Source organism: Chiloscyllium punctatum, chromosome 35 (genome assembly GCF_047496795.1).
Source record: "Chiloscyllium punctatum isolate Juve2018m chromosome 35, sChiPun1.3, whole genome shotgun sequence".
NCBI classification, from domain to species: domain Eukaryota; kingdom Metazoa; phylum Chordata; class Chondrichthyes; order Orectolobiformes; family Hemiscylliidae; genus Chiloscyllium; species Chiloscyllium punctatum.
The window spans coordinates 28817862-28832894 of record NC_092773.1 but is presented as its reverse complement, the minus strand read 5'-3'; positions in this window follow the sequence as shown (position 1 = coordinate 28832894).

Below are 15033 nucleotides of genomic sequence, written 5' to 3'. Positions count from 1 at the left end.
TCAGTTAGAAACTGAAGAGAGAGCACCGCAGGTTGTCTAAACCCTTGCTGTCTCTATCATGCCAGGAATGTTGGAGGAGCTTTACTTTCATTCTAACTTAGCGAATCACACACACCTGCCTTTTTATATCGACTGCCAGGATTCTGTTATCCGCGATGTAAGTATATTATCCGAAGTGTCCAGTATGTAAGTGCAAGAGTTGGAGCCAATAACAACACCGGGACCACCCTGTGCCTCTAGTAAATAGTCAAGTTCCAGACAGTTCTGCAAAGCAATAGGAGTATCACTTTTTTGTCTTCTCCCTGTGACTGCAGCTCATTGTCACTGCTGTAAAGTTAGTTTCCCTTTCGATTAGGTGTAAATGTCCTATCGTTTAGACTATGGTTTCATGTCCTCCCAAGCCGCGCTCATCCATTTGTCAAGGAGGTGTCCATGTTTAAGGTCAGGATGTCAGTGCGAAAGTCTTTATTTTTTGAAAGCATTCAGGCATGTTTCTTACTTGTGAGGTGCAGCCACCTTCCCATAGAGATATATGGCGACAAACTCTTTGTATTTACTGGAGGCTGAGATCAACTGATTTTTGCTATTAAGGGGGAAAAGGCAAATTGTGGGGGAGGAAGGACAAGATAGTGAGTGTTAATTTTCTTCATTGAATATCTTTTATTTCAACATGCATTTGCCTCCCTCCCTTATCTTTTATATATCAAAAAACATCTTTGTTAGAAATGTAAATCGCTTCTTAATAATTGCTCTGGACAAATTCAGGAAAGCAAAGTTTTATTAGCAAGTCTGCAGAGTTGGGCACCCTTCTGAGAAAAAGGCGCGCCGAGGCTTACAAAGTTTCTCATTATATACAGCACAAGTCCCTCCCCTCTTTGGCTCTAAAGAGCCACGAGGTTCACATTCTAAACCGTCAGTATTTTTCCATTCTGCACCCTCGTCAAAAAGTCTGCAACAGATGTCTCCAGAGTTGTTATTTTCTACCCTGTAGTCTTATCAGTCAAGGACTTATTCTTCTCTGTCTGTGTGATGTCTCTCGAGTTGTTTTTCTATCCTATAGTCTTATCAGTCAAGGACTTGTTTTTTACTCTGCTCACAAAATGTCACCATTTGCACAATTTAAATTATCCCACTTTTGAGTATACAAAATGTTCTTACAAAAGAAGCATGTCTTTTCTTTTATTATAGAGAAGTCTGTTGGGTCAGGCACATCTTAATTGTTTGAACCGAAATCGCCTCTCACAATTCCACCCTTTCTCTTTTTAAGATGTGCCTGACTAAGATAAGCCTCCCCTCCTCAAAGGCCGGGGAAATCCTTGGACTTTCGCAGCAACAGCACCTTAAGTTCCTGCGTTCCATGTTGGGGAACCGCCACTGCCTGGAGTTGGGAAATATTTTTCTGAATGAAAAACTGAATACAGGGGGTTAGGCAGGGTAATATGAGTAGAAGCATTACGCACCCCCTTGCCACCACTAACGCCGTGCGCAACCAACTACCACCTAGGAGACCATCCCACCATCCGATGCCACCAAGAGGACGCCAGGATTGCACCGGCACATGGGCCAATTTCCGAATTTCATCGGAAATCTTCAATACCGCTTTACCATTATCGTCAATTTCCAGACAGCAGTTAGTCAGGTTAAACTTCCCGCACACGCCCCCTTCCGAGGCCAACAGATAATCCAAGGCAAGCCGGTTTTGATATATAGCAGCCCTCATCTGATTCTGCTGCTTCGCCAGCAACTCCAGGGCCAGAGCGGTCTGGTTAGTAATGACCTCTACTACTGCTTGGAGCCTGATAATTCGATTTAACATATAGATAGGAGTACGGTATCCCCATGAGCCGTCCTGTGCCCACGTAGCCGACCCGTAGTATTCAAAATCCGGGCCGGTGGCCACTCATCCCCCCAATGACCGACTTGGATATCCCTTGGCGACGTACGCAGGGAGTCAAAGAGTTTAACCCCCAAATCATCGCCTTCCTCTCGGGGTAATAGGAAGAATTCACGTCGTATTAGACCCAGGAAGCATACTCCAGGACATCCCATGGGCAATTCGGAGTATGCCTGATTACCGCATATCCAAAATAGGCCATCTGGAGCAGGACCTCCCTGCCTCACAACGTCATCCCACAGCTCCTTTACCCCAGGGACGCCCTCATAAGGACCAGGACCACTGCAATTCTAGTAGTCGGATTCCTGGCCCCGTGCCAGAGTCTGGACAGGATTATCCCAGCATCGATTCCCCTGACAACCACCACTCCAGACTCTCATCATGCCATCGGAAGAGTCAGCACCTAGCTCGTCAGAGGAGGAATCAGTACGTAATGGAACGCAATTTTGATGATCACTGTTTGCAATGTACCAAGTAATATCCTCAGGCCACCATACTTGTGTGGTCGCATTCAATACACTCTGACAGGGACTAATTCCTACCTCCACGGTCCCCTTTCCTTCAACACACAACTGGCCCTCAGGGCTATTTATCAGTCTCCACCCCTGGCTTCTCCTTTCGTTGACATGTGTCCAAGTGGTTTGCAGCAATTCCCCTATGTCTAAGCTTTGACCAGTCCACGGCCATTGTTCTGACATATGCGGCCCCCCACAAACCCAGCAATTGCTAACATTTAAAACAGTGGCTATCAATAAACAGGTTTTGTGTTACATCAGGGAGCTCAATCTTCTCTTCTACCTCTTTGTATACAGATGGCACTTTAGAGACAACGACCGTTCTCTGACGGTCCTGCCCTTTCTCCAACTCCCGATCAGTGTTCTGTACTCTGGTCTCCTTGACTCTGTCAATCTGCTCTCTGAGCAACACGGAGGACAGGCCCCACTTCCCAGCTTTGCTAACACACACCCAGCGGTCATTTATAGGGCATCCACGGACTTTGCCACCGTACCCTTTATTATACACTTGATAATAGGGTCTTCCACCCTCCCAACATTCTTGTCGTGCACTCACATCGTAACACCGATCGTTCACATGGGAGTGAGACACAAATGATCCCGAGTAGATCTGACTCCCAATCCTCACCGTAGTCCGAAATTTGTCACATCTCCCCTCGCCCTCCCCCACATACAGGCGTAAACTGATCAATATTCCCACCAATACAGTCCAAGTAGAGTTCATTATCGCTGTCTTTTCAGCTTTATCACCAACGGCTTGTCCCCTGGCCCGCATGTCCAAGTGCTCTCTCCTTCTGGCGGAACAGGTCCCTTTATCCTCGATGCGTGAGCCCACCCTTTTTCTTTCGTCCGAACAGCGGCTTCAGTTGTTAACAGGACCAGGAACGTTCCTTCCCACTGCGGCTGGAGCTTTTCAGCCTTCCAGGTCTTTACAAGTACCCAATCCCCGGGCTCCACCTTATGCAAGAGGAAGCCGAGCGGCGGAGTCTGAGCCAGGAGACCCTCCTCCGGAGTTCTGCAAAAGAACGGGATAAGGCCAGTAAATAGTTTCTGACAAATACATCTCCCCCTTGTAGAGTGGGACACCCATCAACCTTACTCCAATATGGTAATCCGAACAGCATCTCATAGGGGGAGACCCCGACATCCCGGCGAGGTGCTGTACGTATCCTCAATAGGGCAATGGGAAGGCAGTTTGGCCATGGTAACTTAGTTTCTAACATCAGCTTAGTCACTTGGGTCTTGAGCGTGCCATTCATTCTCTCAACTCGACCCGAGCTCTCAGGATGCCAGGGTGCGTGGAGTTTCCATTGGATACCCAGGGCAGTACAGATCAAATGGTGTAGCTTAGAATCAAAATGTGTCTCGCAGTCGGAGTCGATAGATTCCATTATGCCATATCTCGGGATTATGTTCTCTAACAATAGTCGGGCCACGGTTGGTGCATCGGCTTTGGCAGTTGAGAAAGCCTCTACCCAGTAATTGAAATGGTCTACTATTACTAGCAGATATTTCCACCTCTGTACTGTGGGTAAGTCTGTAAAGTCTACTTGGATCCTCTGGAATGGCCTAATTGCGAGGGGCTGACCACCAGCTGGCACAGAACGCATGGCTTTCTTGTTAATACGCTGGTAAGTGGGGCATCCGACTACTTCTTGTTGGGCTAATGTGTATATCCCCCTGCATACATATTCCCTCAGGACCGTGTCACACATGGCTTGCATCCCCCAGTGGGACTGATGGTGTAATCAGTGCAGAATACCCCGGGTGATCTGTTTGTTCAGTACTTGTCTCCCACCAGGAACCGTCCACTTCCTGTTAGTATCTAGCCGGGCACCCAATTGATCCATTTTATCAATCTCCCCCTGGGTGAAGACGGGTTGCTTAGCGAGCCCTTCCCTCAACGGTATTAATGTCAATAATTGGACGGGTTTTTCGACCGCTGCCCGCTTGGCTTCCTCATCTGCCAGCCGGTTTCCCACCGCTTCCAGTGTCGACCCCTTCTGGTGACCGGGTACATGGACTACTGCGAGTTCCATAGGTAACGCCAGGGCTTCCAACGTTAGGCTGATCATTTGTTCGTGAGCTAATTCTTTTCCCCGGGAAGTTATCAATCCTCGCTCCTTCCAGATTTTCCCGAAAGTATGAACGATTCCGTATGCATACTTTGAGTCAGTATATATGGTCCCCACTTTCCCTTACAACAACTTCAGGGCCCTCTGGAGGGCGTACAACTCACAGGATTGGGCTAACCACTTCCCGGGCAGTCGTCCAGACTCGATCATCCGTTTCATTGCACCATCTACGACAGCATAGCCACTGTACCGGACCCCACTGATGCACCGGGAGGACCCGTCGATGTACAGTTCCTGTCCTTCACCCAGCGTGGCCTCTTGCAGGTCCTCTAGGCTTTTGGTCTGCAAGTCTACAAATTCCACACAATCATGCTCCTGTTCCCCATCTGCAGGACGTCCGTATAGAAACTGGGCAGGGTTGCAACTTAGATCTTTTGCAAAATTGAGATCGTCCCCGGTCATCAAAATCGTCTCATACTTCAGGATGCGAGAGTCTGTTAACGAGCGGTGAGCCTTTTGAGCCAGTATGGTACTAACTGAATGTGGGGAGTATACTGTGATCCTTCCTCCAAAGGTAAGTTTCCGGGCCTCTTCTACTAACATTGCCGTAGCTGCCACAGCCTGTATACAGGTCGGCCATCCACATGACACAGGGTCTAACATTTTTGACAAAAATGCAACCGGCTGACGTTTCCCTGCACGCAGCTGGGTAAGCACACCCTGGGCAATTCCGCCGGCGCTGTTGACATATAATTGGAACGGTTCCTTCAGGGTGGGTAAACCCAATACTGGAGCTCGGATCATTTTATTTTTAATAATATTAAATCGCTGCTCCTCCTCATCTGACCAGTCCACCTTTTGTCCTTCTTGTCCCAGTTTGTCGTACAAAAATTTTACTAGAGTGGTGTAACTTTCAATCCATATCCGGCAATACCCTACTAGCCCCAGGAATTGTCTGATTTCCTTCTTCGTCCTGGGTATTGGCATACCCGTAATCCCTGATATTCGTTCCGGCGTGATACGGCGATGCCCCTTACTGACTTGATGGCCCAGATATCTTACTTCTTGCTCCACAAACTGGAGTTTTGTCCTGGAGACGCGTAGGCCCTGTTTCCCCAGGAAGTTCAGCAGGGCAACGGTATCTGCTCGTACCTCCCATTCTCCTGGTCCTGAGAGTAAGAGATCATCGACATATTGGTGCAATTGATTCTCCGCGTTACACTGAAATCCTCCTAAGACCTGCTCCAGTATTTGTCCAAACAAGTTGGGTGACTCCGTGAATCCCTGCGGCAAGACTGTCCATCTTAACTGTCGCTTTCGTCCTGTGAAGGGATTCTCCCATTCAAATGCAAAAAGGTTCCGACTTTCTTCGTCAAGGGGGCAACTCCAGAAGGCATCCTTCAGATCTATTACGCTGAACCATTCATGTTCGGCGGGAATTTTACTCATTAACGTGTCGGGATTAGGTACCACCGGGTATCTAGCCTGGACTACTTCATTCAACCCCCGCAAGTCTTGCACCAGCCTATACGTCCCATCCGGCTTCCTCACAGGGAGTATTGGAGTATTGAAAGGGGACATACATTCCTCCAGTAGTCCATCTGTGATTAATCTCCCTATCACAGGTTGTAACCCTTCCCGTCCTTCCATAGCAATCGGGTATGGTTTCCTTCTTACCGGGCCTCTTCCTGGTAACATGGTGATTTGGAGAGGTTTGATGTTTAGACCCCCTCTGTTCCCCTCTCGGTACCATACTTCCGGGTCTATTTGTCGATCATCTTCTTCGGTGAGGGAGAACAACCTTACCACCATTTCCCCGTTACTTGGTACCGTTCCGAACCCTAGTTTGACCTGCAAGTCTCTTCCTAACAAATTAAACCCCGCCGATGGCAGTAGAAGGAGGTCTCGTTTAGTAGTTCTGTTTTCATACCCAATTTCCACGTCCTCCACCACTGGAACTTGCAATGTCTTTCCTCCAATTCCAGATACCCCCATAACTGTTCTTCCTGTTCGGGCGCCAGGGGGCATTTGGATTATACTTGATCTCTCGGCTCCCGAGTCTACCATAAATGTAATCTCCGACCCTTGGGGCCCTACTTTCAAGTTTACCAGGGGTTCCTGTCGATAGTCCTTTTGCCCCAAGGGTAGGAACCCCCGACCTCCCTAATCTTCCTCCATCAGTGCGTACGACCGCACCTCCCGCTTGTAGCGGGGGCACTCTCGCTTAAAATGTCCCTCTTCATTACAGTAGTAACATCTGAGTATCCTCCTCGTTTCCCTGTCGCGGCCTCGAGTTCCTCCACCCTTCCTTTGTTCCAGCCACGGTCCTCTTTTCCTCTGCTCTTGCCACGACTCTCCCCTTTCCTGTTCCTGCCACGGCTCTCCCTTTTCCCTCCTTCCAGCTGTCACTTGTTGCACCGTCTGCATCATTATCTTTGTCGCCTTCTTTTGCTTCTCATCGTCCCTTCTCACAAACACCTTTTGCGCCTCCCGTAGTAGTTCACTTAGAGGTTTACTATCCCAATTATCCATTTTCTCTAACTTATTTCGTATGTCCGGCCAGGCTTTTGATACAAACTCTCCCCGTATGAGTTGTTGTCCCACTTCCATCTCAGGGTCCACCCCAGCGAACTGCTGCAAGTTCTTCCTAATCCTGTCTAGGAATTCCGTAGGGGTTTCCTCCGGGTTTTGATGATTCCCAAAGGCCTTGATAAAATTGTGCCCCTTCGGGGCTGCCTGCCTTATTCCTTTTATCCAATATTCCCGCATGTCCCTCATGTTGCGCCGTCCTTCTTCCGTATTCTTATCCCACTCGGGGTCGGTGAGGGGAAACTTCTGCTCCCCTCCTGCTCTTCCCTCTATCGCCCAGACCAAGAGCGCAGCTTGTCGTATCATCTGTCGCTCCTGGCTAGAGAACAATGCTCCCATGATGGAATACATCTCTTCCCACGTGTAATTATTCGGCCCCAGGAACTGATCTAATTGTTCAGCCAGGCCCATGGGGTCCTCTAGTAGGCCCTTCATCTCCCTCTTGTAATTCCGCACTTCAGTACTCGTCAAGGGGACGTTCATATATCCTGTCCCTCCTTCCTCGCCCCCCATGGGCACTTCCCGGAGTGGATTCATTCTTGCAATCGAGACAGGGTTTTGTCTGTGACTCCTTTCAGCTTGAGATCTAGTCTGTACCCCTGAGGCTGCTGGTGATTCCTCCCCGTTTTCTTCCCCTTCCCCTGAATCATCGTCACCCGAAGGATCATTTTGTGGGCCAGACGGGGTCACATAGGGTGGCGGTAAGTGATCTAAAGGTTCCCATTCTTTCTGCTCTTCCGAGTCTTCAGTAGTGGCCTTCAATTTTCAAGATATTGTGACCGGTAGCCAACAAAGGGCGTAATCACTTTCTTCCTGAATAACATTAAATTTGAATTGACATATAAAATTAGAGCTTGCCGGACCCAGTCTTCGTCAGTGCCGAATCTCGGCCACCACACTGAGTCTCCCTGAATAGGTTTCTGGGACCACGTCTGACAGTATTTCACCATCTTTTTTCTAGATTTTCCTTTTCTCCTACCCTGATTCCAATTATGTAACATTCTTCCTCACGGACTATCGTCAGGTACCCCGGGGTATTTGTCATTGTCTCCGTTCAAGCCTACCTTACCCTTATTCGCCTTGGATCCCTTATTTCCCATTGCCGAGGACTTTGTAAAATCGGAGAACCTTGTATTATCCCGTGATAATCTATCACTATGTAGCCAATTCCCGGACCTTCAGTCCCTTGATCGCCCAGGTCCCTTTGCAGGCACCCCCGGTCTTTGGATTCCTGTGTCCTACGTCTCTGTGAAACAGATCACAGGCACCCCGGAGTTCCACGTTCCTCCGCAAACACGGTCTCTGCAAAATCTCTCACAGACGAGTCCCGGTCTCCAAATTCCTGAGTCCCACGCCACTGTAGAAAAATCCACAGGCACTCCGCAGGTCCCCAGTCCTCCATAAACTCGGTCCCCGCAAGTTTTTTCTTACCTGGGTTCGGTGCACCGAAATTACTCGATCGTTAACCGTCCCCACTGCCTCTGCCACGCCCCTCCTTTGTGTTCCTGAGCCTTCCGGATATCACTCGCTCAAGCTGCGCGGGACGACAAGCAAGGAATCAGGGACTGCCGAACTCGGCAGGGTGCACCGTCTCCGATGTCCTTCCTCAGCTCCCCCCGCGGCCGGAGTGTTGATCGGACGAGCCCCCAAGTTTGTTAGAAACGTAAATCGCTTCTTAATAATTGCTCTAGACAAATTCAGGAAAAAAAAGTTTTATTAGCAAGTCTGCAGAGTTGGGCACCCTTCTGAGAAAAAGGCGCGCCGAGGCTTACAAAGTTTCTCATTAAATACAGCACAAGTCCCTCCCCTCTTTGGCTCTAAAGAGCCACGAGGTTCACATTCTAAACCGTCAGTATTTTTCCATTCTGCACCCTCGTCACAAAGTCTGCAACAGATGTCTCCAGAGTTGCTTTTTTTCTACCCTGTAGTCTTATCAGTCAAGGACTTATTCTTCTCTGTCTGTGTTAGTGGTCTTATCAATCTGTAGCAGATGTCTCTCGAGTTGTTTTTCTATCCTATAGTCTTATCAGTCAAGGACTTGTTTTTTACTCTGCTCACAAAATGTCAGCATTTGCACAATTTAAATTATCCCACTTTTGAGTATACAAAATGTTCTTTCAAAAGAAGCATGTCTTGTCTTTTATTATAGAGAAGCCTGTTGGGTCAGGCACATCTTAATTGTTTGAACCGAAATCGCCTCTCACAATCGCTCTTCCCTCAGCAATCTTCGTTTGTTAATTCTTCAAAAACTCAATCAAGTTAATGCTTTCCCAGGCATAAAACATGCAGACAACCCCCAATCAGCCCTTGACTTTCTGAAAACATCTGAATCCTGTTCCTCACGATTTCCTCCAACACCTTGCCAAGCAGCGTCAGGCTCACAGTTCCACAGTTCCCTGTTTTTTCCTTACCGTTTGTTCTGAAATAGCGGTGCATGTCCGCCAACCTGCAGACTTCTGGCACCTCAACAGCGACTATCAAATATGCAAATGTCTCAACAAGGAGTCCACCAATCACTTCCCTGATTTCGCATAGAGTTCTAAACTATACTTGATTGGTTCCTGGAGATTTATCCACTTTAATTTGTTTCAAGGTATACAACAATGGGAAACGTCACCTAACGGGATAATTGTGGTAATGCAGGAATAAATGGGGACATTGGTGCAGTGTGGTACTAAACGGGAGAGCCCGTGCCGTGTAGCACTCATTGAGAGAATTGATGCAGTGTACTATTAAATAGGAGCATTGAGGCAGTGTGCCACTAAATGGGAAAGTTGTGCCTTGTAACATTAAATGGATGAATTGTTACAGTGTTCCAACAAGTGGGAGAATTGCGGTAGTGAAGCACTAAATAGGAGAACTGGAGCGCTGTAGCACTAAATGGAAGAAGTGTGGCAATGTGGCATTAAGTGAGGGAACTGGGTGCAGTGTTGCACTAAATGGGAGAACTGGTGCAGTGTTGCACTAAATGGGAGAACTGGTGCTGATTTGCACTAAATGTAGCACAAATGGAGAACTGGGACAGTTTTGCACAAAGTGCTAGAACTGCTAAAATATAGCTGTAAGTTAGAGAATTATGAAAGAACAACACTGAATGGAGGAATTGGGGCAGGATAATACTAAATGGGAGCATTGGGTTGTGGCATCAGTAATTATGAGAATTGGTGTAGGGTAACACTGAATAAAGACATTTTTCAGGACACAAGTTAACGTGGTAATTGGTACTGGGCAACAATGAATTGGAAAATTATTGCTGAGCATCAGTAAATTAGAGAAATGGTGCAACTTCGATAAACTTCAAGAACTGGAGCAAATGGGAGAACACGGACAGCAAATCAGTCAAAATGGACAAATGTTGCAAAGAAATTGTGGTGGATATTCGATACAGGGCAACAAAAAACGAGAGAGTAAGTGCAATCCAACACTGATGGAAAAGTATGGTAAAAGCACAGCATGTTAGGCAACAGCGGAGGAGAAGGAAATTCGATGGTTAGCGCAAAAGACCTTCATCAGGAATTGTCTTTATTTTGAATGCTGCCTGACCTACTGCGCATTTCCAGCACCACATGCTTGACTCCAATCAATCATAAAATAGAGGGATGTGGACCATGCTTATTCAGATCACATTTTTGTCAAATAACGTCATGTAAACCATATTGGGCGAAGGGTCTCTTCCTGCATTGTTCTCTGTTCTGATCCATGTGCAAAGTAAGTGTACTGATATAAATCTATCAAAAATAGGTGCTGGCTAACAACATTGGCGACGCTGAATAACGCCAAAATGCATGTTTCGTGCGATGATACCGATATTTGTATTTGGATGCTGAATTTCTGACTTTATAATTTAATGATTGTGAAAGAACACTTTGTTGTAAACTTGGAAAGTCATTAAGTTCAAAACTTTCCTCCAAGTGCTCGAAAGTTGATTGGTATAGATATAGTGTTACTCATTCATTTGGATCAAGACTCCATCAGCGCTGTGTTCATCTATGACCACATTATATACATTTTGTTCGGACCAGGACTGTGGAAATTACAATTGTGTGTAATGGTAACATCTATTTCCAATATACATCGATCAACCATGACAATTTCCTCCAAGCACTCCGTTTCTTCCTCTCACGCCAACCCAAACAGTACCTTTGGACTGACAACACTCATGCGCCTGATTGAACCTGTCCTCAACCTCAACAATTTCTCCTTTGAATATTACCATTTCCTCCAGATCAAAATGTTAGCAATGGGTGTTCAGATGGCCCCCATCTATGCCTCCCCTTTCATAGGGTCCGTCGATGAGTCCATGTTCCGCAGATACACCAGCATCTTTCACCACCTTACCAAACCTGCGACATCAATGACAGTATCAGTGGCACCACGTGCTCCCAAAGGAACCTGAAGCGTTCATCAACTTCATTAAGACGTTCATATACGAGCGTACATTCACGTGGAGTGTCTCCGACATCTCCCTCCTCTCATTGGACCTCTCAATTTCGTTTTCCGGGTACTGACATAAGATGGGCACCTACAAACTGCCTCCAACAACACTCCACAGCCTTATCTGTTTTCTTTAAGGATCATTCCATCCGTGAGTCCCTTGTTGGGTCCAAGCCCCGTACCAACTCACCCTTCACTCTCTGCACATTCATCTGTCATGGCAAAATTGCAAAGCCTGCGTCCACATCTTCCCCTTACCTCTGCCGAAGGTCCTAAAGGATTCTTCCATTCCGGTGATGTATATACCTGTGTTTCCACTGTCGTCATCGACTGTGTTAGCTGCTGCAGATTTCTTTTCCGCAATAGTGCGGCGATAGGGCGCTAACTTGCAGAACATTTCAGGGAACATCTCAAGGACACACTTACGAACCAACCCCAGTGCCCTGTGGCCGAACACTTTAACTCCTCCCTCCCACTCCATGGAGGACATGCAAATCCTGGGCATCCTCCACCACCAAATCCTTATCATCCGACGCCTGGAAGAATAACGCTTCATCTTCCACCGTCAGAACTTCAAACTACTCGGGTCAATGTGGATTTTACCAGGTACTTCTTTTCCCCACACCCACTTTGTCCCTGGTCTAACCTTCTAACTGGACACTGGCCTCTTGACCACCTTCCTACATGTCCATTTTCCTTTGTACCAGTCCGGTCATCTGCCTCTCCGAGCTATCAAATTCACCCACAACTTTATCTACCTATCTCATTCTTAGCGACGTTTCTCACAGCCACACCTTTCCTCCCATTTTCCTCTCAGCCACTTTTGGCCTCAAGCCTCATTCCTGATGAAAAGCTGATGCCCGTAATGCCGACTCTCCTGCTCCTCGAATGCTGCCTGACCGACTGCGCTTTTCTAGCACCACATTCTTTCACTTTGATTCCAGCATTTGCAGTCCTCACTTTCTCCTCATTGCAAGGAACAGTCAGCTCTGAAAATCGTTTACTTGGAATATTTCAAAATGATATGCAATAGGATAGAATCTCATCACTTATTCATTTTGTAAGTCAGTGGGGACAGGTCGAAGAAAGTAGCTCATATTCTACACTTTCTGAATGAAGGTCAGCAATTACTGTGACAGGGAGATCGCGACAATACATGGAAGGAGTCCGTGCATTTACATCTACTGCAGCATGACCACTTGAGGCACACACAAAGTGTAGTTTCAACGACATAAATTAGTTCGATTGCCATGTAGCGTTCACGATTTGGGTTAACTGCGTAATTAGGGAAGCATCATTCATCCAGAAATATGTTTCCAATTATGTGGCACTACTGGTCACGTAAATACTCAGATTCTCCACAGAAGAGTTGATCCGATAATTGTTGGCAAAATGCATCAATTAAATGAATGGGATGCAGTTCTCTTTGGTCGACCAAATGACAGAGAGGCTAAGACCAGAATCTGAATTGTGCATTGAGAAGTACATGATGGAAAGTCTTTTGCGAGGCAGGTTCAAGGCTAAAACAGCAAATGACAAGATTATCATTGCACATGTTGGCGGATGAGTTTCGATTACGTACTATGCAATTAATGCGAGGTGAAACAAGTAAAGACGAGGGTGGGGATGGCTGGTAAGTCAACGTAACATGTATTAAATATGAACATTCATTGTAATTGTGTTCTTCACATTTAAGTTTGATGTGAACTCTTTCTGTTTTCAATCACATACGATACACGACGTTTACTGGCCACAGGTTAATGTGAATTGTTGGAACTCCAAATTGACAAGCTGTTTTCTTTGATGGATTTCGTCCCAAGGATCACGAAACGAATATCGACTGAGGTTGCTGGACATCAGTTTTAGTTTTGCAAATCTCATTAGATTAGTGCATGATTCCTTTAAATTGTCTAACATATAACGTAAGTCATTTATTTGTTCTTACCGTCGAATGTGCAAATACAAAGTAATTAACATCTACTATTAGTAAATTTGAGAAGCTTTAATACTAAAGACGTTGTAATTTCGCAGTCGGGTATGTTCCAGGTTTACAGCCAGAAAGAACATGGTTTTGTTGAAATTATATCACGTTCAACTAATTTATGGACTTTCTCATAGATGTAAAGTTTTAAAGGGGAGCAAGATGATTTATATTACTTCGTTTTCCAAAACAAATCTTATTCACGGCAAAACAATATTCACATAAAATCATGATTCCGAATCTAATTATTTGTGTTGGCAGCGAAGTATTATCATTGAAGGAGGAGTGACTTGGTTACACGAAAATAAAGAGCAGAATAAATTATTTTTTACATCATGCTGGCGGATATCGGATGCATTGTGTCGATATGTATCAGCGCTGGGACTTCAAAGTTTTCTAACTGGTAGAAAAAGATTTGACCGAATGAATGAAAGCTACTACCGTTGAATTTCATGATAATGCAATGGTAGTTCGGAAGGTGAAGTGTGGAAAGGAGACATGTTGAGTTGAATGCAGAATAGGGAAGTTACAGTTTAGTTTTGGATCTCATCTGGAGGACTCCATAAAATGGAGACCACCGTAAATACCGAAGAATGCTAATTGTTTGGAGGGATATCAAAGAGATTTATCGAACTTGTAACAGCAATGAGGTGATTGTCTTTTGTGTAAAGAAAGTCGACTTGGGCCTGTATCCGTGTGATATTTCGAAGAGTCTAAAATTACTCATTGCAAAATATAATATCCTGAGGAGCACCAGGCTGCTGAATTTGGGAATTAATTTCCTCTTTTTGCAGAATACAGAGCTTGAGACCTTCAATTTTTTTTGAATGAATATACGAACATAAGACTGAGGAACAGGAGGAGGTCCCCTGGACTTTCAAGCATAATCTGCGAGTCAATAACATCATGAATGAAACCTCCTCGCCTCACTCCACTTAATCCGCACTCTCATCGAAACCCTTGAATCAATTCTTTCTCAAAAACATCTAAGTATCTTAGTTTTAAAAACAATTGCTGAATTATTGACAACTATTCCACTTGGCAGGGAATTCCATCGATTCACAACCCTCTTGGTGAAGACGTTCCTTTTCAGTTCAGTTGCAAACCTGCTTCCTGCTGTAGTCCTAGTTTCACCTGACATTCGCAACATCATCTTTACGTCTATCTTAGGTTTTTCCTTCATAAATTTATATATTCCTATAAGGTTCCCCCTAATTCTTCTAAATTCCAATGAATAGTTTCCACGTCGACTCAGTCACTCATCATAGGCCAAACCTCAAAACTCTGGACTCAGCCTAATGAACCCCCCTGCATCCCCTCTGGTACCAATATATCCTCTCTCACGTAAGTAAGGCGAGGAGCAGTATTTCAGATGTCACCTCAACAGCAACTGATACAGCTGCAATTTAATGTTCCTGCTTTTAAACACAGTCTCTTCAGAAATAAAGAAAAAAATTCCATTTTCCTACTTGCTTTCCCATTGTAACTGCAGGACAACCTTCTGCGATTCATGCACAAGGTCACCCATGTTCCTCTGCACAGCAG